Consider the following 23,763-nt stretch of genomic DNA (forward strand, 5'->3'; position numbering starts at 1 on the left):
AGAGGAGCCTGGAGTCCATGGGGTTGCAAAGAGTCAGACATGACTGAAGCGACTTAGCACGCTTAGATTTTTGAAGACAAGTCAAGCTGAGACTAAATTATTAAGCTTGGAAGTGGTCATGAGAGAGTCCTATCACTTTGGGGGGCCAACAATATCCTTGTCCTTCCTATTAGTTTTTAAACTTTATTTAGATTCTGTAAGCCAAATATTTAGACTCTGTAGCCTAAAGGAAATCAGTTCTGAATATTCATTGGAAGGACTGATGCTGAAGCTGAAACTCCAATACTTCAGCCACCTGATGAGAAGAAATGACTCATTGGAAAAGTCGGTGATCTGGGAAAGATTGAAGGCAGGAGGAGAAGGGGACGACAGAGGATGGGATGGTTGAATAGCATCACTGACTTGATGGACATGAGTTTGAGCAAGCTCCGGGAATTGGTGATGGACAAGAAAGCCTGGCGTGTTACAGTCCTTGGGGTCACAAAGAGTTGGACAAGACGGAGTGACTGAACTCAACTGAAGAAAAATATGCATATGAAATACTGTCTAGATGTATATATTTCATAAGTTCATACATCTTTAAGAGGCATTTCTGCCACTTGCAACCAGACCGTCTTATATACTGCTCTGAACCATCTGGACATTTTGTGGGAGCTTTCCTTCTTGCAGAGGGGAGCAGGAGTGGGTTGGGGAGGACGTGAAGGCCTTGAGGTTAATGTGCTGGAAGCTGCCTCCGAGCCTGTAAATTAAGAACTAGCATCTTTGAACTCACTGAGTAAATCTACAGGAAGATAGATTTAAGCTGAAAATAATGTCATTTCCACACAGTCTTAGGAGCATATGTGTGCAGCCTCAAAGCTAAAAGCTACTAGACTTTTTGCTCTGGAGCTCTCAGCCTGGTGACAGCGGTGTGCCCAGACCGGGGCTCCCCAGGGTCCAGCAGGGCAGGTGCAGGGGACACGGCCAAGCAAAGCTTCAGCCTCAGGTGTGAGATACAGTAAGGACTGCCTCTGGCCCAGCTGGCTTTTCCAGTTCAGCCTGCACGTTCCTTCCTGTTCCTTCCCTCACCCTCTGGCAAACAGTGGCTGCAAACCAGCACCCAGAGAGCCAGGGGATTCCCACGGGGGCCTTCCCTGGGTAGGGGCTCTGCCAGTCTACTCTTGGAAGCCAAGAAGAGTGGGAGGAGGGGTGGAGGGGGGTGGAGGGTGGGCAAGCTGGCGAAGGTACCTAGGGGGCCCCTTGGGCCTTCTCTCCTCCACCACCTTCCAGCTCCCCAGGGCTTCAACCCTCTTCTCCCTACACCCACCCCATCCCACCACCTGCCACTCACAGGTCGAGGTGGACAAGGTAGCTCTCTAGAGGGGGAAGGAAGTTCAGAAACTACCCCTTCCAACCCAGTTGCTTTACACAAGGAGAAACTGGGACCAGGGAAGTGAAGTGGGCTGTTAAAGGCCGCATGGCTATGAGAAGGCGCTCCGGAGACAGAACCTGGGGCTCTAGGCGGTGGCTCTCTGTGCGGGGGCGGGCAGACGGGCCATCGGGGCTGGACGTGGAGCGGTCTCTCTTTCCCTCCCTCTGTGAGCCGGAGGGGAGCCCAGCACTAGCGACAAGCAGCCACGGAGGTGGACGGGTTTGAGAGGCAGGGGCCCAGGCAGTCTGGACGGTCAGGAGGGACGCTCCAGTTGCGTCCCCCGTGGCGCCTTTGTCTTCCTGCGGCGCGGTGGGCGCGGAGGCCGGGGAAGCCGCGCGGGGCGCCCCGGAGCTGCCCCGGGGCCCGGGGAGGGAGGCCCGGCCGCCGCGCCCTGGGTGGCCGCAGAGGCCCCCCGCCGCCCAGGCGCCCGCCGCCCCCGTGTCACCCGGCCCAAGTCGCCGCGCCGCCGCCCGCGGTTCCGGCCTCCTCCGCCGCTTCCCTTCCCAGGGGCCCTGGGGCGTGAGCCTGGCCCGCCTCCCTGGGGCGCGCCCCTGGGTCCCTCCCTCCGAGCTCCCGGGCGGCCGTCCTCTCAAGTGTGGCCCCGGGACCGGCCGCATCGGCTTCCCCCGCCCTCGGAGCTTGAACTTGCAAAGGCAGACTCCCGGGCCAGCACTGGTCTCTGGACCCCGCGCGCTGTGTTCGCGGGCCCTGCCGGAGACCCGCACGGTCGCGAAGTCTGAGACCCGCGGCTCTGGAGCAGGGACACCGCCCCGTCCAGCTCGGCGGGAGGGCAGACCCTCCCTTCTTGAGGCAGCGATCCTGTCTCCTCAGCCCTCAGGTAGCCGGCTGTTTCTCGCAGCCATCGGCCTCTGCTGAGTAGTGACTGGTGAGGGAGGGGGAAGACCTGTTCCCATAGGCAGACCTGGATTTCCGTACTAAGAATTGTCTTTCCTGGATGATGACCCGGAGTGACTTGGAAATTGACACGAATTGCTTCAAAGAATTGATCCCCTTAGCGTCTTTTTAGATTAAATCCCAAGTTGTTTACAATGGAGGTGGAAAAAGCACTCCGGCTGTCTTGTCCCTGGCCTCTGAGATGCTCACAGCCCCTGGAGGCTCATATATCCAGCCCTGTGCTAGAGAACCAGGACCATTGCTTTATGGATGTCATTTATAAACTGAATGAAAACCCATCCAAGAAATGGTGGAACACTTTTGAAGATACTGATCTAAAGGCTCACTAAAGATTATTCTCATTTCATAAGGAGAACTACTTTCCTGACCTTGAAAACTGTGGGAAAAGGAAAAAGCTGTAGTCATATTTTATCTGTTTCCCCCAGAATATTCCTTAATATGTTTACATAATGTCTTCAATAAAATTAAAAACATGCATACCTTTGGGCCCAACCCCTGAGGCCCAGGTCTCAGCTGTTAATATAGTGACAAAGTTTAGCCTAGGGGCCATGGCTCAGTGGGGCTGTCTCCATCTACAAATCCATTTGCAGTCATGACTTTTGAGTCCTTAACCCAAAGGAGTACAGGTGAGAATGGGGGGAAACTGGGGCATAGATTGGCCAGCTCTCTCAAGTTCCATCTCACAGGACCCTCCGCCCTGCTCCTGACCATTTGAAAAAGCAAGGGGAGCTGAAATTAAGAAGGTGGACCCTGGGGGACTGGGCCCTCCAGTTGGTAGTTAAGTAAATCTGGGTGAGTGGTGTTGGGAGAGGGTTTGATAGAGCAAGGGTTTGTTCAGAGCTAACTGTGATGTGTCAGGAGCCTTGGAAATATCCTTTCTCTTTGTCCCAACAATTCCATTTCAGGCATTTCTCCTATAGGAATAATCAAATAGGCTGTAAAGGAATTACAACAATATGGGAGTGGTTTAAACAGGAAGGGCGCAATCACAAGAGAGAACAATCTACAGCCATCAAAAACGCCATTTTCAAAGAATTTCTAATATCATGGGAATTGTTCATAAGGTAAAAAAAGCATCATAGAAAATGGCATTGTAAGATGTCTACTTCATGCAAAATGTGTATTATTTGTCTGAGTAGAAATATGAAGGTGAACGTATTAGTTGCTTAGCTGTGTCCTATTCTTTGCAACCCCACAGACTGTAGCCCGCCAGGTTCCTCTTGTCTCCAGGCAAGAACAAGACCAGGAGCTGACTGTGGCTCAGATCATGAACTCCTTATTACCAAATTCAGACTCAAATTGAAGAAAACAGGGAAAACCACTAGACCATTCAGGTATGACCTCAATCAAATCCCTTATGATTATACAGTGGGAGTGAAAATAGATTTAAGGGCCTAGATCTGATAGATAGAGTACCTGATGAACTATGGAATGAGGTTCGTGACATTGTACAGGAGACAGGGATCAAGACCATCCCCATGGAAAAGAAATGCAAAAAAGCAAAATGGCTGTCTGGGGAGGCCTTACAAATAGCTGTGAAAAGAAGAGAGGCGAAAAGCAAAGAAGAAAAGGAAAGATATAAGCATCTGAATGCAGAGTTCCAAAGAATAGCAAGAAGAGATAAGAAAGCCTTCTTCAGCGATCAATGCAAAGAAACAGAGGAAAACAACAGAATGGGAAAGACTAGAGATCTCTTCAAGAAAATTAGAGATACCAAGGGAATATTTCATGCAAAGATGGGCTCGATAAAGGACAGAAATTGTATGGACCTAACAGAAGCAGAAGATATTAAGAAGAGGTGGCAAGAATACACAGAAGAACTGTACAAAAAACATCTTCACAACCCAGATAATCATGATGATGTGATCACTAATCTAGAGCCAGACATCTTGGAATGTGAAGTCAAGTGGGCCTTAGAAAGCATCACTACGAACAAAGCTAGTGGAGGTGATGGAATTCCAGTTGAGCTGTTTCAAATCCTAAAAGATGATGCTGTGAAAGTGCTACACTCAATATGCCAGCAAATTGGGAAAACTCAGCAGTGGCCACAGGACTAGAAAAGGTCAGTTTTCATTCCAATTCCAAAGAGAGGCAATGCCAAAGAATGCTCAAACTACCGCACAATTGCACTCATCTCACATGCTAGTAAAGTAATGCTCAAAATTTTCCAAGCCAGGCTTCAGCAATACGTGAACCGTGAACTTCCTGATGTTCAAGACTGGTTTTAGAAAAGGCAGAGGAACCAGAGATCAAATTGCCAACATCTGCTGGATCATGGAAAAAGCAAGAGAGTTCCAGAGAAACATCTATTTCTGCTTTATTGACTATGCCAGAGCCTTTGACTGTGTGGATCACAAGAAACTGTGGAAAATTCTGAAAGAGATGGGAATACCAGACCACCTGACCTGCCTCTTGAGAAATCTGTATGCAGGTCAGGAAGCAACAGTTAGAACTGGACATGGAACAACAGACTGCTTCTAAATAGGAAAAGGAGGATGTCAAGGCTGTATATTGTCACCCTGCTTATTTCACTTCTATGCAGAGTATATCATGAGAAACGCTGGACTGGAAGAAACACAAGCTGGAATCAAGATTGCCTGGAGAAATATCAATCACCTCAGATATGCAGATGACACCACCCTTATGGCAGAAAGTGAAGAGGAGCTAAAAAGCCTCTGGATGAAAGTGAAAGAGGAGAGTGAAAAAGTTGGCTTAAAGCTCAACATTCAGAAAACGAAGATCACGGCATCTGGTCCCATCACTTCATGGGAAATAGATGGGGAAACAGTGGAAACAGTGTCAGACTTTATTTTGGGGGGCTCTAAAATCACTGCAGATGGTGACTGCAGCCATGAAATTAAAAGACGCTTACTCCTTGGAAGGAAAGTTATGACCAACCTAGATAGCATATTCAAAAGCAGAGACATTACTTTGCCGACTAAGGTCCACCTAGTCAAGGCTATGGTTTTTCCTGTGGTCATGTATGGATGTGAGAGTCGGACTGTGAAGAAAGCTGAGCGCTGAAGAATTGATGCTTTTGAACTGTGGTGTTGGAGAAGACTCTTTAGAGTCCCTTGGACTGCAAGGAGATCCAACCAGTCCATTCTGCAGGAGATCAACCCTGGGATTTCTTTGGAAGGAATGATGCTGAGGCTGAAGCTCCAGTACTTTGGCCACCTCATGAGAAGAGATGACTCATTGGAAAAGACTCTGATGCTGGGAGGGATTGGGGGCTGGAGGAGAAGGGGATGACCCAGGATGAGATGGCTGGATGGCATCACGGACTCGATGGACGTGAGTTTGAGTGAACTCCGGGAGATGGTGATGGACAGGGAGGCCTGGGGTTCTGCGATTCATGGGGTCGCAAAGAATCAGACACGACTGAGCGACTGAACTGAACTGAACTGAACTGAACATTGCCGTGCCCTTCTCCAGAGGATCTTCCCTGCCCAGGGATCGACCCTGGGTCTCCTGCATTGCAGTCAGATTCTTTACCGTCTGAGCCACCAGAGAAGCCCAAGTTAATATGTGTGTGTGTGTGTGTGTGTTTATGTTTAATCACTTAGTTGCGTCCAAATCTTTGGGACCCATGGACTGTAGCCTGCCAGGTTTCTCTGTCCATGGAATTTTCCAGGCAAGAATACTGGAGTGGTTTGCCATTTCCTTTTCCAGGATACACACAATATATATAATATAAAAACTATATATCTACAAATCCTATATATACGTAGAGAGAGAGATTGGAAAGAAATTTGCCTAGATATTAGCAATGGTTTTCTCTGAGTAGTGGGATTATAGGTGATATTTGTTTTCTGCTTACTTTTTGTGTGTTCCTTTTTTTTCTATAATGAACACATTACTTTAGAATTAGAAACATAATTTAAGAACCTACAGTTCTCTAAGCTTCCTGCCAGACTCAAAGATGAAGAAGATACAAAGACACATTTTCTGCCCTAAGGTCAAAGGAAATGAGAGGTACCCAGAGAAAGCCAGTGCTAGGCAGGGTGGGATCAATGGTGAAGAGCGAGCTGAACAAGATGAAGTGGGAGCCCAGGGCAGGGAGAGAGAACTCCTGCTAGAACTTGAGCTCCTTGCTGCAGGCACAGGGCTTTCCAGGTGGTGCTAGTGGTAAAAAACCCGCTTGCCAATGCAGGAGTGAAGTGAAGTTGCTCAGTCGTGTCTGACTCTTTGTGACCCCATGGACTGTAGCCCACCAGGCTCCTCCATCCATGGAATTTTCTAGGCAAGAATACTGGAGTAGGTTGCCATTTCTCTCCAGGGGATCTTCTCGACCCAGGGATCGAACCCGGGTCTATCGCATGGCGGGCAGACGCTTTACTGTCTGAGCCACCAGGGAATCCCGCCAATGCAGGAGACACAAGTTCAATCTTTGGGTCAGGAAGATCCCCGAGTGGAGGGCATGACAACCCATTCTTGTCTGGAGAACCCTATGGACAGAGGAGTCTGGCAGGCTACAGTTCATAGGGTTGCAAAGTGTCAGATACGACTGAAACAATTTAGCACACACACGTGGGGCAAGCACACAGGCAGTCAGTATATATGACACAAAACATAGAGCGTGGTAGTATGAGAATCCACTTCTGTTCCTTAATGCCCTGTGGGTTTAGGCAAGTTATGAAGAACTAGTCTGACTTTCCTCATCTGTAAGATGGGGTAACAAAAATCTTCCTGTAAACAGTAAGGTATTGGAAATAAAGATTGGTCCCTGGGGCAAAGTGCTCGATAAAAATCAGGTTTACAGTATAAATACATGGTTTAGTTTAGTCTGAATGGGAAAGTGCAAAGGCTGTTGGGTTTGAGAGGAGAGGGTAGGAGAGAAGGCAGGGAGGTTGCGTGCAGGGACACAGCTTTGCAGGCCCAGTTCCGCTCAGCACTGGGGGCCTGGAGACCACGTGGGCAGGGCTGCTTCCTCTGTCCTGAGAAATGGAATAAGTGGGGGCCATGGGGATGGAAAGAGGGACGGAGATTCCCAGGCTGGACTCAGATTGCCCTCAGCTCTGACAGGTGAGGGTAGGGAAACGGCATGGAAAGACAGGCACAGAGCGCCCCAGGCATTTTCTGGGGATCTACAGTATGCTTGCACTGCTTTTTCTAAAGTCTTCTCAACAGCCCAAACATCAGCATTTCACACATGAAGAAACTGAGGTTCGGGTTCACACACTCGCACCAAGTGGGCCAAGGTTCAAGCTGATGAACCTGTTCTACCACGTTTGGCCGTCCTACTTGTGCCTGACCTGGAGAGGTGCCGAGACAGCCTGGGGCTTTCCAGGGACCTTCCTGCCTGAATCACCAGAAAGACCCTTTCATCCCATCCTGTCCCCAAGGTGGGACCGGCATGGCCTGCACTCTCGTAGGGGAAAGGGATGGAGCCTTTGAGTTTTAACGGTACTCAACTTTGTTTTTCATTTCATTTCATTTTTCATTTCAACTTTGTTTGGAGACTGCCATAAGCCCTTCAGGAGGATTAGAGGTGGTGCTGGCAGCCCGAGGGAGGTGCTCCAGAGAGCCCTCCCATGCCCAGGGCAGGCCTGGAAGCCAGGGGGTTGGTGCCCTCCTGATACCTTAGCTATACCCCTCCTGTCTCATGCTGACCTCTGAAAGCAGAGGAAATGTCTCAAATAAGGATTCAACTCTAAACCATGAAGTCCCAGAAAGGGCAAGATTGCTGTGCATCTGAAGGTGGGTGCAGTAGAGACAAAGTTTCGGAAAAACCTCAGCCTCGTCCCCTCCGCTTAGAGCTCAGGCTGTCTTCAGGGAAAGTCTAATTGCCTGACTGAGCATTTTTAATTTTTTCCAATCCACCTGGCAGAGAGCCTGACCACAGCGTCTGCCTCACCCTCTTTCCTGAAACTCCAGCCTCCTCAATGGGATTATAGAATTTGGGAGGAGGGTGCTGTATTGCTTCCCAGTTCTGCTGCCCATTTTTCACCAGAGAAAACTGAGTGTCAAAGAAATGAAAATAGATTCAGCGATGAAAGCATCTGGAGCCAGACAGTGGGAGAAATCTAATTTATAACAAGGGTTCTCAGCCATGACTGCAAATTAGAAGCACGAGGACACTTTAAAAAATATTGAAACTCAGGCGCCACCAAATATTTACTCTGGGATGAAGCCTTTTTGCTTTCTTTTTTCCTTCCCTTGTCATTCTTCCTTCCCCCCCTCCTCCCTCCCTCACTTTCATTCTTTCTTTGTTTAAAAAGTCTTCCGGGTGATTCTAACATGCCAGGGTTGAGAACCACTCACCTAAAGAAGATAACTGTGTTAGAAAGATTATCCTATAGAAAAATAGACAAACGACATGAACGGGCAACTGAGAGAGGAAGTAAAAATGGCTAATAGACACATGAAAAACTGTTGACCCCAATTAATAATGAAAGAAATGCTAAATAAAACAATAATGAGATAGTGTTTCGTGTATCAAATTGTCAACCTTTTTTTTTTTTAATGAAAGAATATTCTAGGAATAGCAATTGTGTGTGTGTGTGTGACTGGAGCAGGAGTCTCTGATTATGAGGATACCCACCTACAATCTTTCCTGAGGGCTGCTGGACAGCACAATCGCACCTTTTGATTCTTTAGGTTTACTTCAAGATTCTAGATAAGGATGCACGGAGATTTTAATAGGACAAAAAGTAGAAATTCCTAATTATTTAACATTAGGAGATTAGTTCAATGAATCATTATGGTACAGCCATAAACCAGAATACCACACAGCCGTTGAATACATTAGAGTAGGTGAATAAATATGTCCCTACTTGAAAAGATGTTTAGATAAATTATTGAGTTAAAAAAAAACAACAACAACGCAGTTTCCAAATAATAATAATAAAATTTTTGCTCTGTTAGGAAAATAGAATCTGAAAAGGGGTATGTGCGTGTATGTATCTGCACTTAGAAAGTGCATATTGACAAAATATGTGCATATTGACAAAAATATCTGCAAGGTTTTAGCAGCCATCACCTCTGAGTAACACAAGGGAGTATTTCACATTTTTATTTTTGTCTCTGTTTTTTCTAGTTTTGCCATAGAAAGGGCATACTTGTTTTTGTCAAAAGGAAAAAAATACAACTCATTTTTACTTTAAAATTTTACTTTCTAGAGCAAAATTTGCTAATCTGTTTTCTTCTGAGAGGGGAAAGATCAACATCATGGAGCAATAAAACCTCCAGGTAATCTCCTGACCACTCATCTTCTTCATTGCAACTCACCTTTGACCAAGAAGACAAACTAGCGGCTCAAATTGGATTTTTCCTTGTCTTCCAGGCCTTTTCCACATTGCTAGACTGCAAAATGGCTGAGAGAGGTGGCCCTGGGGAAGAAGAAAAAGATCCAGAGGTCTGAGGGATCCCCAGCAGAGTAGAGAAGAGTCCAGGCTTTGAAGTCCTGCCTCACCTCCATTTAGCCATGTTACCTGGCATTAGGCCCTTAACTTCTCTAAGTCTCAGTGTACACAGCTATAAAATGGGAATAATAGTAGTGCTGACCTCATGGATGGTCTTCACTAGTTGATACCATGTGAGGAGCTTAGCATGTCACCTGGCACATGGCACTCAATAAATGGCACTTCTGTTGTTTCTGATTTAGGAAGTTAGACCCTTCCTGCCCGAGGGTTGGGCAGACACACACAGGGAGTCTCTGATGGTTGTGACCCTCACTGAGGTCCTCTGACCATCTCGGGAGGGAAACTGGGGAAAGAAAATCCTAGCCCCAGAGCCACAGACAGCAGAAGGGTCTGCATAGCCTCTGCGTATGGACTGATTCCCCAGGAGCCACACTTGGTGAGGGGTGTGGACCCCCGGCCTTCCTCCACACCCTGGCACTGCATCCTGAGAAGCCTGTGGACTGCTGTCCATCTTGACTCTCCCTCCCTCCACGATAACTTCATTTACTGCAGCTCATGGGCAGGTGTGTCAGAGCTCCCCAAGACCTATGGATTCATCTCACCCTTCCCCCACCCCCTATGAAGTAGGACAAAGGGATTAAAAGCTCACCATCCTCTTAAACCTCATGACCATCTCTGTGCCTGCAAGCCCCTCACTGTCAACCCAGCGAGGAGCTCCTGTCGACACTCCCTAGTGCAGAGCGAGATGTCCCCAGACATGGTGTTCCCCAGTCAGTGGAGTGGCTGAGGTCTCTCTCCCAGGCTCAGGGAGGCCCTCAACAACTGGTGCAGGTGCCATCTGACAAAATGGGCTTTATGCCCTCGGGAATAAAGTGGCTTTATGATTTCCAGAAGGTTCAGCCTGAGAGTTACAGGGGTTGGGCATCCTCCCTAACCCAGAGGAAGCCATCATCACGGAGGAAGCAAGTGGCCCCCCTATTCTCCACCCACCTCCAGGGCAGTTGGGGTTGTGGGCTGTCAGAGACCAGGTCCAGGGAAACAGTGGTGGGAGGAGAGAGCCTTTATAGCACCCATGCATTCCTCTTCCACAAAGAGCAGGAAAGTGTTGGGAGAACATTTCAGGTTTTTAGTACAGAGGATCTTGTGGGCCTGAATGAGTGAAGGGATGAATGAATGAATGAATGATTCAAGCTTACTTTTTTATTTCTAGAGTTAATTGTGCCATGCTGAGGAGAAGGCAATGGCACCCCACTCCAATACTCTTGCCTGGAGAGTTCCATGGATGGAGGAGCCTGGTAGGCTGCAGTCCATGGGATTGCGAAGAGTCGTACATGATTGAGCGACTTCACTTTCACTTTTCACTTTCCTGCATTGGAGAAGGAAATGGCAACCCATTCCAGTGTTCTTGCCTGGAGAATCCCAGGGACGGGGGAGCCTGGTTAGCTGCTGTCTCTGGGGTCACACAGAGTCGGACACGACTGAAGTGACTTAGCAGCAGCAGCAGCAAGGAGCTTCAGTCATGTCTGACTCTTTTGCGACCCTATGGACTGTAGCCAGCCCAATCCCTGTCCATGGGATTCTCCAGGCAAGAATACGAGAGTGGGTTGCCATGATCTCCTCTAGAGGATCTTCCCAACCCAAGGATTGAACCCACATCTCCTGCACTGGCAGGTGGGTTTTTGTTTTTGTTTTTTACCACTAGCGCCACCTAGGAACCCCTAGAATTAATTAAGGTAGAATAAAACATCTGTGGACGTGCTAACAGCCACTAGAAAACAGTTCATTAAGCCCGGATGCGTAGTTGTAGCAGGCAGCCACATTGTGTGTTTCTTGCCCAACAGCTAAAAGCAGAACTTGGCCTGCAGAGCAATACGGTCAGCTATCAAATGAATGAATAAATATTACCAGACATCTCAGCTGAGGTAAAAAAACCGGGAGGAAGCTTTGGGTCTGTCTCCACACCACACAGAGTTAAAACCACTTGTACTTCACTGTGTGACCTGACAGCTCGGCCAGCTTTGGGAGTCAAACAACCACAGATGGGAAATGCATTTAAAAAGTGAAATTAACAAAGCAGGAGGGGCAGGGGCAGATCAGGGGGTTTCAGTTCACACCTCAGGCCGCTTATTAATCTAGTAATGAGCTTCTGCTACACAAACTAGTCAAATAACACCTGCCTGGGGTGGCAGGTCCTCCCCCCTCAGAATTACCCAACATTCTTAGATACAGACACACACACTGGGACTGTGTCCTGGGCTATTCTAATGTCTCAGCTGAGTCAGGGTTGGTGGGGACTGGATTTCCTGGAGGTGGAACTTCTGGCCGGGACCAGGTGCTCAACGACTTCTCAGGAGAAGCGGGTAGAGGCCATCGGGCAGCCCACTACTCGGGCCTTCTGCCCTCATGGCTGTGCTGGGACTCCTGGTGCCTTGAAGGCTCTCCATGACCTGGGCTTGGTCCCTCAGGGTAAGGGGCTGCCCTGGTTTGAAAGGGACAGGGGCAGTGGCCAGGCCCTGTCAGGCAGTGGCTGGAGTGGACCGCAGGCCTGTGAAGCTGGGGTTTTTCTCCTGGGGCGTGGCCTCTTTTTGTGACTCAAACCCTGGGAATTTGGGAGCCCTGTTAGGCTGCTAGGCTCTGGCCGAAGTTGAGCTCCCAGGAGCCCTCACCAGGCTCAGAGTGAATGCACTTGGGTTTTTTAGCCCCCCTGGTCCCCTCCCATTCCCCTCAGTGGGTTCCTTTTGTTGTCATTAAATCCCCTCCAATCTCCCCTTCCAAAAGCTGGCAGATCCAAGTGGAATTCAACACCCAAACACTCACACAAAAGCTAGGATTAATAGCTGGCTTTGTCTGGGCACAGATGTGCAGCAGCTTGGAAGGGTGGGGGGAGCATTTTTCCTGCCACTTGAGTCAACTCGCCTGGCTCCGCACTGGGGGAGGGAGACGGAGGGGAGGAGGGTCGGCTGCACGGACCCCTCTCCAGGGCGCCGGGCCCCACCTCTCTGAGCTGGTGCTCTCTTAGGGATCTTAGCCCCACCAAGGTGGCTCAGTCTCCCCTCCTACCCCTTCCAACAAATCACACTCCACAGCCAGCTGGCGCTCACAGGCCCTGGACTCGGTCCCTGTTCCTCTGGAGTCCGAGCTCTCAAACAGGCCCCAGCAATCCTCCAAAACCCCGCGAGCTGAGCAAACTAAGGGGGGGCGGGGGCTGACAGGAGGCCCACAGGAGCCTGTGAGTACAGGCAGTCAGGGAAGTTTCCCAGAGGAGGTGAGCGGTGAGCTGGTGAGCGGAGCCCCAGAGGGTGGGCGGGGCCTGGTGGGGGCTGGGAAGAGGGCGTCCTGGGAAGAGTCAGTGGGATGGGAGAAAACAGGGCTGCAAAGCCTGAAAAGGGTTTTGTTTTTTTTTTTTTTTTTTTACATATTTCCTCATGGCAATAGGGAGCCACTAAAGGTTGTGCAGCAGAGAAGGAGCTGAGGGAAGACGGTGAGTGTAAGGAAAGCTGTTCTATTGTTGAGGGGGGCCAGGTTGGAGGAGGTGGTAAACTGAGGCAAAGCTGGTTCCCACCCAGTTTTCTCTGCCTCCAATAGAATCCCTATTCTGACAACCCATGCTGCTGTTCCATGCCACCCGGGAGGCTGTGAACTTGGCCCTCAGCACATAGGGGAAAATATCATATTTCTCTATTGTTCTGTCAGGTCAATCAGGTCCTGTCTCCAACCAGGGAGCTGCTTGAAAACATGACATCAGTGAAGTTTCAGGGGCTGCTGGTTAGCGTCCCCCTCCCCAGGGTGGTACAAGTATCTGGGGTCGCTGGACCATCTGGTGTCTGAAGAGTTTGTTGACCAAGACAGGTCCCTATTGTCAGGAGGTTTGTATGTTATAGGAGAGAACAGGAAGAAGGAAGAAGAGGAGAAGATGGAAGCAAACATAACTTCACATGATAATAAAAAGCTATGAAGAAAATAAAGCAGAGTGATATGTTGCCTGCGCAGGAGACATAAGAGACGTGGGTTTGATCTCTGGGTTGGGAAGATCCCTCGGAGGAGGGCATGGCAACCCACTCCACTATTCTTGTCTGTAGAATCCCCATAGACAGTGGAGCCTGGTGGGCTACAGTCCATGGGGTTGCAAAGAGTCAGGCTCGACTGAAGCGACTTAGCACTCGTGCACGTTCATTCTCTAAGTCGTTTCCGACTCTTAGCAACCTCACAGACTGCAGCACGCCAGTCTCCTCTGTCTTTCCCTATATCCCAGAGTTTGCTGAAATTCATGTCCATTGAGTCGGTGATTCCACATGATCCAGCAATCATGCTCAACGTTTATCCAAACAAGTTCAAATATCATGCCCACACAAAAATGCTGCACACAAATGTTTATAGTAGCTTTATTCAAAAGCACCAGAAACCAGAAGCAACCACGATGTCCTTCAGTAGGTAAATGGATACACACAACATCATATATTGATGCCAAAAGTTCAGCCTCTCTACAACTCAGTGCTGAATCAAATCTGAGGCAGAATTTTGGGTGAAGCAGAAAAGATAACCTTATGGCTTTGCCAGGCAGAGGGGGACACAGCAGGCTTCTGCCTGGAAAAACTGTGTGCCAACCTGGGAGGATTTGTTGAGGAATTTTTATAGCAAATAGTTCAAGTGTGGGGGTGCTGGCAAGATTAGGGTATGTGCAGGGTCTCAGGTGGTCTCCTAGTCTTGATGAGCTCTGGTGCCTGTAATCTTGTCTCAGGTGGTTTCTTGGCTGCTCCTCCCTTGATTAGCTGTTCAGGTTAACTGTTCAGATCTGCCCTTTGGAATTCAGGGAAGGTCATGGAGGTTGGAGTCATGCCTACAAAAACACCATACTGTCCATGAAATTCTCGAGGCCAGAATCCTGGAGTGGGTAGCCGTTCCTTTCTCCATGGGATCTTCCCAACCCAGGGATTGAACCCAGTTTTCCCACATTGCAGGTGGATTCTTTACTGTCTGAGCCACCAGGGAAGACCCAACAAGAAACAGAGGACAAAAAATGGCTTCTGTGCCTAGGAGCCCCAGAGGGTACTCCTGGGTTTCAATATCCAAACAGCAGAATTTCATCAAATGAAATGGGCTAACCAGCCATGAAAAGACATGGAGGAAACTCAACTGTGTATTACTAATAAGAAGCCAGTCTGAAAAGGCTACATATTGTACGATCCCAATTATATGACCTTCTGGAAAAGGTAAAATTATGGAGTTATTAGAAATCAGGGATTGCCAAGAGGAGAGGGTAGGGATGAACAGGAGGAACACTGGGTATTTTTAGGGCAGTGAAAGTATTCTGTATGACACATACTGTCACACATATGACATTTGTCAAAACCCATGGAACAGCACAACACAAAGGGTGAACCCTATCATCAGTTGTGGACTTTAGGCAATAATAATGTATCGATATTGGCTAATCAACTGCAACAAATATAACATATGAATGCAAAATGTTAATAACAGGTGAGAAATGGAGTATTTCCTGCCACATTAATGAACAAGGATGTCACAGTCATCAGCAATTCCAGCCCTCCAGGGCAACCAGGAAGGAAGAACAATATCTGCAATCTGGCAGCCAACAGGCTGCAACCACTCTTACGGTGAGCACTGAGGAAAAACTCCGGATACTGGCCCCAGATAGCTGAGATGCCTATGGAAGGAATGATTTCAGTGAGCCCAGCCTCTTGCATCTTCCAATACATAGAAGAAACGCTAAAGTTCTTAACTGGAGATAGATGGCTTTCTTTAATTCACAAAAATACTTTTGATGTTCAGACTACCTGCCCTTTGTTGCAAACTTCTATATAACCTGACTCCTCCCCTTCACCCATTGCCCCCTGCCTCCTCAGATCAGTTCTCTCAGGGTCACTTGGGATGCTGTCTCCTGGGCTTGAAATCCTAAATATGCCTACTGAATAAAACAGAACTCTCAACTTTTAGGTTGTGAGCTGTATTTTAAGTCAACACAGGGGAAATTTGATGGAGCAGGATAAGAGACTAGAAGGGAACTTGGCTTTCTTGTACAATTTTCCTATAAACCTAAAAATGCTCTGAAAAAAACAGCCTATTAATTTAAAAATCTTTAAAAATAAAATTAATTTAAAAAAATCTTTAAATCTCTTTTAAAGAGATTTCTGCTCCCTTTAGGTGATGGGGGCAGGGAGGTTCAGACTAGGAACACACAACTCCACCAGTTGGAAATGGCAAGTACCTCTTACCTGGCAGCAAGACCAACACACACCTCATTATCTCAATCAAATCTGGCTTTAGACGATGCCCCTGGGGGCTCCTCCCTACAGACTGGAGCTAGCATGCCCTCATCTTCCCTCTTCTCACCCCTCCCAGACCTCAGTATTAGGGAGCAAGGAGTGTGGATAGCTCACATCCCCAGGGCGTGAGTGTGGCCCCCAGCCTGAGCACACAGGGTATGGCAGCTGACCTCTTCTCCAAGTCCCACAGGTCACCCCAGGTTTGGTCCTGAGAGAGGAAGGGGTGAGGCACTCAGGTCACTGGCCCAGGGGACAGCAAGTGGAGCCCTAAAGAGCAGCGGGCAGAAGCCCACCCTGTAAGGAGAAGCAGGTGGTCATGGCAGCACCTGCCTTGCTGAGCCGTTAGTGAGACAGTGGGTGGGAAAAAGCCCCGGGCAGACATAGGAAGAAGTCAGGAATATTGACCATGCCTGATGGGTTTCTCGGTTCATCCCAGGTTCCTCCTGGGGAACAAGGCTGTGGGCTGCAGAAGGGCAGGTGCCAGTTTGCTTTGCTCAGTCCTCGAGCCCCGATGTCCAGAAGAATCTAGTCTGTCTACTCCTTCAGCAAGTAGCTACCCTGGAGGGTCAGTCCCTGTATCAGGCGCTGGGGATATGGCCTCAAAAACACACAAATTCCAGCCCAGATACGAGCACCCAATCAGCACAGGGAGGCAGCCTCTAAGGAAGCAGTGCATGCCATAGGAGCAAGAGGCCATGGGCCGTGGGAGCAAAGTGAACAGAGAGAGGGGGGATGTAAGGCTGGAGAAGTAGCAGGGGCTGCAGAAGTCACGATAAGAACTTTGGATTTTATTCCAAGAAAGTCGACTGAGTGCAAGAGTGACATAATCACACACTTGGCTATTTGACGTGTGGTCCATGAACCAGCATCTCCTGGAAGCTTGTTAGGAATGCAGGCACCATCTGCTGTGATGGGGATACGAGGGACTAGTGGACAGAGGTGAACTGAATGAAAGCCCAAGGGCTCCCTAACCTGCAGTTACCCCAGCCTTGTCTTCCTGCAGCCGCCACCATCAGACAAGCTTGCAGATCACTTCCAGGTGGGAAGAGCTCTCTCCTCTGTTTGCTATGACCCACAAGGAGCAATATCAGTGAGCAAGAGCTCTTCTGGCCTCCAGAGGCTCTCTTGCCCATCTGATTCTTCCCTGTAGCCAAACTGAGGGGTCTAGCAGGTGGGGGATGCAGACTGCTAGGATTTAGGATTTAGGGGACAGATCATGCCCCTCTGAGCCAGCCCCAAGATAGCTAGAGATCACGGACAAGCTTTTGCGTGGCACTATCTCCACCACGGCCCACAGCATGGCCCAGGCCCCCAGCAGCAGTGTGACATGTCCGTGTCTTGCTGAACAGAGGCCTGTAGGCACACGCAGATCCCAAATATCAATACCAACTGTGCTGCCTTGGACAACTTGCTTAACTTTCCTGGGCCTCAGTTTCCCTGCCTGAGTTTGTGAGTGGGTGGCCAAGAGAAGACCTAGTCCAGTGTCCAGCAGAGAGAAGGTGTTTTACAGAAGAAAGAGGCCCCACCTCCATCTTCCTCTGGGCACAGGTTTTCCCCCTACCTGTCGGCCCCTGAACAGGGTCCCAAGCAGCCCCTGCCCACGCTGCACAGTTGGTTTGAGGGCCCCTTAGAAAAATGACCCAAGCCTCTTCCACTGCCCACTCCCTGCTGGGACAGCCCCCAACCCCTTCCTCACAGCCCCCCTCTGCCGGCCCCTGCCCCCACCCCCTACCAGCTCAGCCAGCCCAGGGAGCCCTTCCTCTCTGCCTAGAGACTCCCTCCACACCCACAGCCCAGCTGGACTCAAGCCAGTCAGAGCTGCTCAGGCTAACCTGGAAAACAGCTGGAAAACTTCTTATCCCCACTGACCCGCAGCTGGGAGTCTGGACGGCCCCAGATGGCGAAGCCAGGTACTCAGGGCCCCTGAGCATCAGGGGAGGCCTGCTCAGACACTCTGAGGGCCCTTGCCTGGTGACTCAGAGGTCCTGGACTTCAAGAAACCCAAGCCCTGGAGCCTCCCATCCCGCCAGGCTTGCCTCAAAGCCCAGAAGCTGGAGCCCAGCTCCCTGGACCTAAGAGAAGGGGGAAGGCTCCAGGGCAGAAAGGTGGTGTCCTCAGCAGAGTTTGCAGCAGCAAAGATGGCTTCCAAGTAGTAAAGCAGGAGACAGATGGAGGCAGGGAGAGACCGAAAGGAGAAGGCAGCAGGGAGATGCTTGAGTCAGAGACTGAGGAGCGTGGGAGGGAGCCGGGGGAGTGCTGGGAGAGAGAGGCCAGCGCAGGGGCACAGCGGCTGCAGAAGGTCGACATCCACAAGGCCTGGGAACAGCAATTGGGTTTGGGGCGAATAGGAGGACTCAGCATTTATCCCGAAGCTGGTTGACCTTCCAAGTGCTGGTCTTTTTAGGCTGAGTGTTTGGGCTGGCTCCAGGAGTCACAGTTAGGTAAGCCTCACAGCTGAGAACTGAGGAAGGCCTTGGTGCCCCCTTGGCTAAGTCCCTTCTGCTCTCCTCAACGTTGGGAGAGTGTGTGCCAGTGGGGGCAAGGGAGAGAGACTCTCAGGGAGAGAAAGGACTGAAAGGAAGCTCCTAATGGCTATAGCTCTTAGCGAGTCTGTTACCAAGTTCCAAGAGATTTGTGACTCCAAGCTCCAAGGCAGGCTGTTGACCCTTCTTTTTCATAATTAACTTTCAGGCCAGTTTCTTTAAACTCGGAACCACCAGAAGGTAATAAAGGTAGGAGTTCAGAGCCCGGGCCTGTACCCCTGCCCCTCTGTGTACCTCAGTTTTCCCGAGCAAGCTCAGCCTCCCTCCACTGCCACCCACTCCTGATTTGTCCTGAGAATCAAACAGCACAATGGATGTGAAATGCTTCCTACACCGCTAAACTACACACACACACACACACACACACACACATGTCCAGGATGACTGTCGCCTTCTCTGGAACCTCTCCAGGCCCAAGGAGGCAGCATTCCCCATGAGCGCGTGGATTGGACTGACTTCGAACAACAGCATTTCCAAAGCACTTGGCCACCTGGCACCATTTTCAGCACTCAGCTGGGAGATAAGTGACCATAAATCCTTTTGTAGAGGCAGCCTGGCTCGGCAACGCTGGCACACAGAAACAGTGACACGCACTTCCTCTGGTGATAACATCTCGAGGAGACAAGTGTGAAGTCTGTTGGGTGTGTTTGTGCTCTGGCTTCTCCAGGCAGGCAGGCCAAACCCCGAGAAGACATCTCCCCAGCTTGGCCCACCCCTCCCCCTTACCGTCTCGAGCCTTTCCTGGGGCCTGGGCTTCTGCAGCCACTTCTTGCCACTGCTGAACAATAGGCATTGCTAGCAGCTGGCAGCTTGGCTTCCCTGCCCAGGGAGGGAGGGAGGAGGATGGGAAGGAGGCAGCAGGCCGGCTGTGGGGCTGGAGCAGCGAGCCTGCTACAAGGGGCTCCCAGCTCCAGGGATGGCGCCAGTGTGTGCGCCTCCCCGGTCATGCTCATGCACACCCAGCAGCTGGGAAGGCTGGTGCTGGGGGACCGAGTGCAGCGGCTCTCCTCCCACCGGAGTGGCTTTGTAAACTCCCGAGGCCTGGGGCTCTGTGCCCAGAGATGCTGGCGGAGGCCTCCATGATTCCAACTTGGCAGCTAGGAAGAAGCACAGCCCGAAGCATGTGGCATGAACGTAGTCCTGCCTCCTTCCTTGGCCACTGAGCCAACTGAGTCCCTGGGAGGGGAAGCAGCCGATCCAAGATCACACAGTGTCTTCAGCCCTGTTAAACCAGTCCCATCTCCTGGTTCACTTCTGGCCGCACTGGGACACCTTCCTCTCTTGTTCCTCGGGGTAGTGGCTCAGTGTGCCAGGAGGGAGCCATTCCCCTGTGGAGAAGAGGTGGGGTGAAGCGGCTTGTCCAAAGGTCAGGCAAGTGACAGAGGTGAAGTTCTGATTGGGCTACCATCTCCTGACTCCCTCACTTTGCTCAGCCTCCAGGCGGCACCTGCCTCGCTGGAATGACACCAGCAGTGACGATGGGTGATAGGAGAGTGTGCTGAAGGGGTTATAAGGGTCAGAGAGGCCCAGCCTGCAATCCCGGCTCTGCCATGTGCCAGCTGTGTGACCTTCAGAAGGTTGCTTAGCCTCTTTGAGTCCGGACTCCCTCCTCTATAAAGCGGAGGTGACCAGATAAACCTGAAAGGGCTCGGGCAGAGTCCACCAGATCATGCACGTGGCACCCAGTGGCGTCTGGCTTGTGTGAGTGCTCAGCAAGTGGTGATGCCGAACCTCCCAATTCAGCTAAGATTCCTCTCCCAAAGGAGCAAATGTACGTAAAAGCAAGGACAGAGGAGACAATAGGGACTCTGGGACCCCATACTGTCACGGAAGCTTGGAGCACAGTGTCCTCAGTAAATACACAGCTGAATGCCATGATGACAAGTGTGGTGTTAGGGAAATGGTGGTGACCCCATAAATCCTGCTTTCAATGTTAAGAGGCCCCAGGTTTGCTTACTGGCCTGACCTAAAACCCCACACCAAGCTGAGGCCTGGATTTTGGCCTTGCCACTGCCATGTTTGCTACAGCTAACATTTGAGGGTGTTTTGTTTTTTTTTTAACGCCCTAGACCTTCATGCTTCACATGTGATCTCTATCATTTCATGAGATAAGCTCACTTATGACCCTCACCTTACAGATGAGAAAGCTGAGGTGTAGGCAGTTTCGAAAACTTGTCCAAGGGCACATATAGGCCATCAATGATGGAGGCAGGACTCAAACTCAGGCAGTCTGACTGCAAAACCATGAACCCCCACGCTACGTTCTCTCGTCATAAAAACAAGAATCACTTCCCCTCTCTGGGTTTCAGCTTTCACATCTGTAAAATGGGGCCCTTTGGCCAGAAGATCCACATCTAAGCCTCCCCAGGTGTTAAGCCCTCAGAAGATTCCATTTTTGTGTGACTTTTCTGACTCCCCTGCCCTCTCTAACCCTCAACCTCCCCCGCTCCAGCATTGACTCCACTGCCCCCACCCTTGTACTGTGCCAGTTTCCAGACCCCTTTCTAGACGTCCTGGTCTAAGACCCTGAGCAAAATGGCTATGGCCTGGCCTCAACTATGGTCAGATTCTGTCCTAAGCACTGTGTGGTTTGCAAAGATCAAGGCTTGGTAAACTTTTTCTGTTAAAGGCCAAAGAGCAAATATTTCAGACTTTGAGGGCCATACGGTCTCTGTGACCATTGCACTCGGACAGCAGTCAGACAATACACATGAACAAATGTGGCCATGTTCCAATAAAACTCACACCAACAGGCAGCGGGCAGGATTTGGCCGAAGGGCTGAAGTTTGCTGACCTCTGTCAGAAATGAACATCAATAAGGTGACTGCTCTCCCAAACAGCAGGGGGTAGCACAGGAAACACAGTTGCACAGTTGTACAGGTAGCAGGGGGTAGCTCAGAAACTAGCCTGAGACACAGTTGGCCTTGCTAAGTGTCTTTGCAAAGGCAGAGTCCTCCAGAAAAGGAGGAGGCTTCACGTGCAGGCACTTAAGCTTGGCCTGGGGGTGATGGATGACACTTCTACAGCAGGTCTGGGGGCACAAGCAGGAGCACGCATGCTATGGGCTGGCAACAGGGGCCGCCAGAGGGCCGGATGGGAGTGGGTCTGGGACCCAGACAAGGAAGATCAGGCTCTGTGCTTCTCTCCTCTGGAGAGAATCAACTAGTGTTTGTTTGTTTTAATATTTAGTTATCTGGCTGTGCTGGGTCTTCGATGTGGCATGTAGAATCTTTACTTGTGGCACATGGGATCTAGTACCCTGACCAGGGATCTAACTTGGGCTCCCTGCTTTGGGAGCGTGGAGTCTTAGCCACGGGACCGCCAGGGAAGTCCCTGATTGTTTTTTCAGTTCAACAGATGTTCTGATGCCTACTGCACTAGGTGCAGGTGGAGGCATGAGAGGATAGACAATGCCCACAGCTTGCATTTTTCTTGCCCTGTCAACATCTTCCAACAGACTTAGGAGCCATGACTCTCTTCCTCCTCGGGAGCACAGAAATTGAACGAGTCACCCAAGTCCCATCTCTAATTAGTAGCAGATGCTCACGTTCCAGACACAAACCTTTCTACTGAGCAGCAGCCTCTTATTTCTAGTGCCCTAATGAGCATCTCCACCAGGCTGTCTGAATAGAGCTAAGCCTGTTCTCCCCACTGTGAGTCTGCTAGGGCTGCCGTAATACAGTGGCCTCAACGATAGAAATCATCCCGGAGGCTAGAAGTCAGAGACTGAGGTGTCAGCAGGGCCAGTCCCTTCTGAGAGCCCTGAGGAAGAAATCTGTTCATGCCACCCCTGCCCCCTCCAGCTTCTGGTGGTTTGCTGGCAATCTTTGTTGTTCCTTGATGTGTTGACATGTTACCCCGCTCTCCGCCTTCATCTTCACAGGGTTGTGTCAAAATCTCCCCTTTTAAAAATAAGGACACTAGTCATTAGGATTAGGACCCACCCAACTTGACTCATTTGTTTGATAAATTTTAAAGTTAAAATAGTAAAATTATTTCCAAATTAAGGTCACTTTCTGAGGTCTTGAGGGTCAGAATTTTTAACAGATCTTTTATTGAGGACACAATTCAACCTATACTAGCTCTCAAGTGCTCCCCGATTGCCACTATATTCCATGGCTGATTGACCGGAACCCTCATTTTCCAGCTCCATTCCCTCACCAGCTGGCAAGAGTGGCCCAAAACTACCCAGAGCAGATGAGCCTAGGATCCCATGACTCCCCTCCAAGATGGCACGGCTGCCAAGGAGATCACACTGGGTCTCCCCCACGACCCTATGGAGGACTGGGAGAGGGCCAGAGGGGAGCTGGACTGTATAAATGGGGGGGGTGATGCTGCCAGATGTGCAACAAATTTGTGAACCACTTGTGCTTTGGAATGCCAAACCTGGCCACAAGGGTGTTAGAGAAATGACCCAACGGCGGTCAAGAGCAGCTAGGAAGCAGGTGGAATAATTGGAGGTGAAGGGGGAAGATGGCTTGAGCTGGGGAAGCAGAAGCTGTAGTGGGTTCGGAAAGGAAGCTGCTGGAATACACCTGGGAGAAGGGTGATGAGGCCAAAGACAGGCCCAAAGAGGAAGGACCAGCCTCTAAATGAGGCTGTTTTAGATGTACTGAGTATGAGATGGCAAAGCTTGGCTTAAGTCCAGAGCTTGGGAGAGAGGTGAAAAAGTGAAAGTGTTAGTCACTCAGTCCTGTCTGATTCTTTTCCTATCCCATGGACTGTAGCCCATCAGGCTCCCCTGTCCACAGAATTCTCCAGGCAAGGATACTGGAGTAGATAGTTAGTCCCTTTTTCGGGGACTTTCCCGACTAAGGGATCGAACTCCGGTCTCCTGCATTGCAGGCAGATTCTTTACTGTCTGAGCCACCAGGGAAGCTGGGAGAGAGGTAGGAGCTGGAAATAAGTTTTCAGCGTCCTGGATGGATTAGGAACCCTTGGGAAAACAAGCAGAGTAGAGGCTCAGCGAAGAGCTGGTCACCAACTGAACCCTGGGAAAAATCCAATGTTAGAAAGAGTTGGAGAAGGAGGTTTGAGAAGCACCCAAGAGGCATGGGGAGAACCAACAGAGAAAAGTGCTTCTGAGATGGAGACGGAGGGAGACGGTGATAGCACCAACTTCAGCGGAGGCAGGTGGGGGGTGGGAGGGGCACTGTTCACTGACATGGGCAGACGGTGACATACAAGCTGGCTGTACTCCAGGCAGAAGGAAACGGCAAACACACCTCTCTCATCTTTAACTGTTT

Source organism: Budorcas taxicolor, chromosome 11, assembly GCF_023091745.1.
Source record: "Budorcas taxicolor isolate Tak-1 chromosome 11, Takin1.1, whole genome shotgun sequence".
In the NCBI taxonomy this organism is placed as follows: Eukaryota; Metazoa; Chordata; class Mammalia; order Artiodactyla; family Bovidae; genus Budorcas; species Budorcas taxicolor.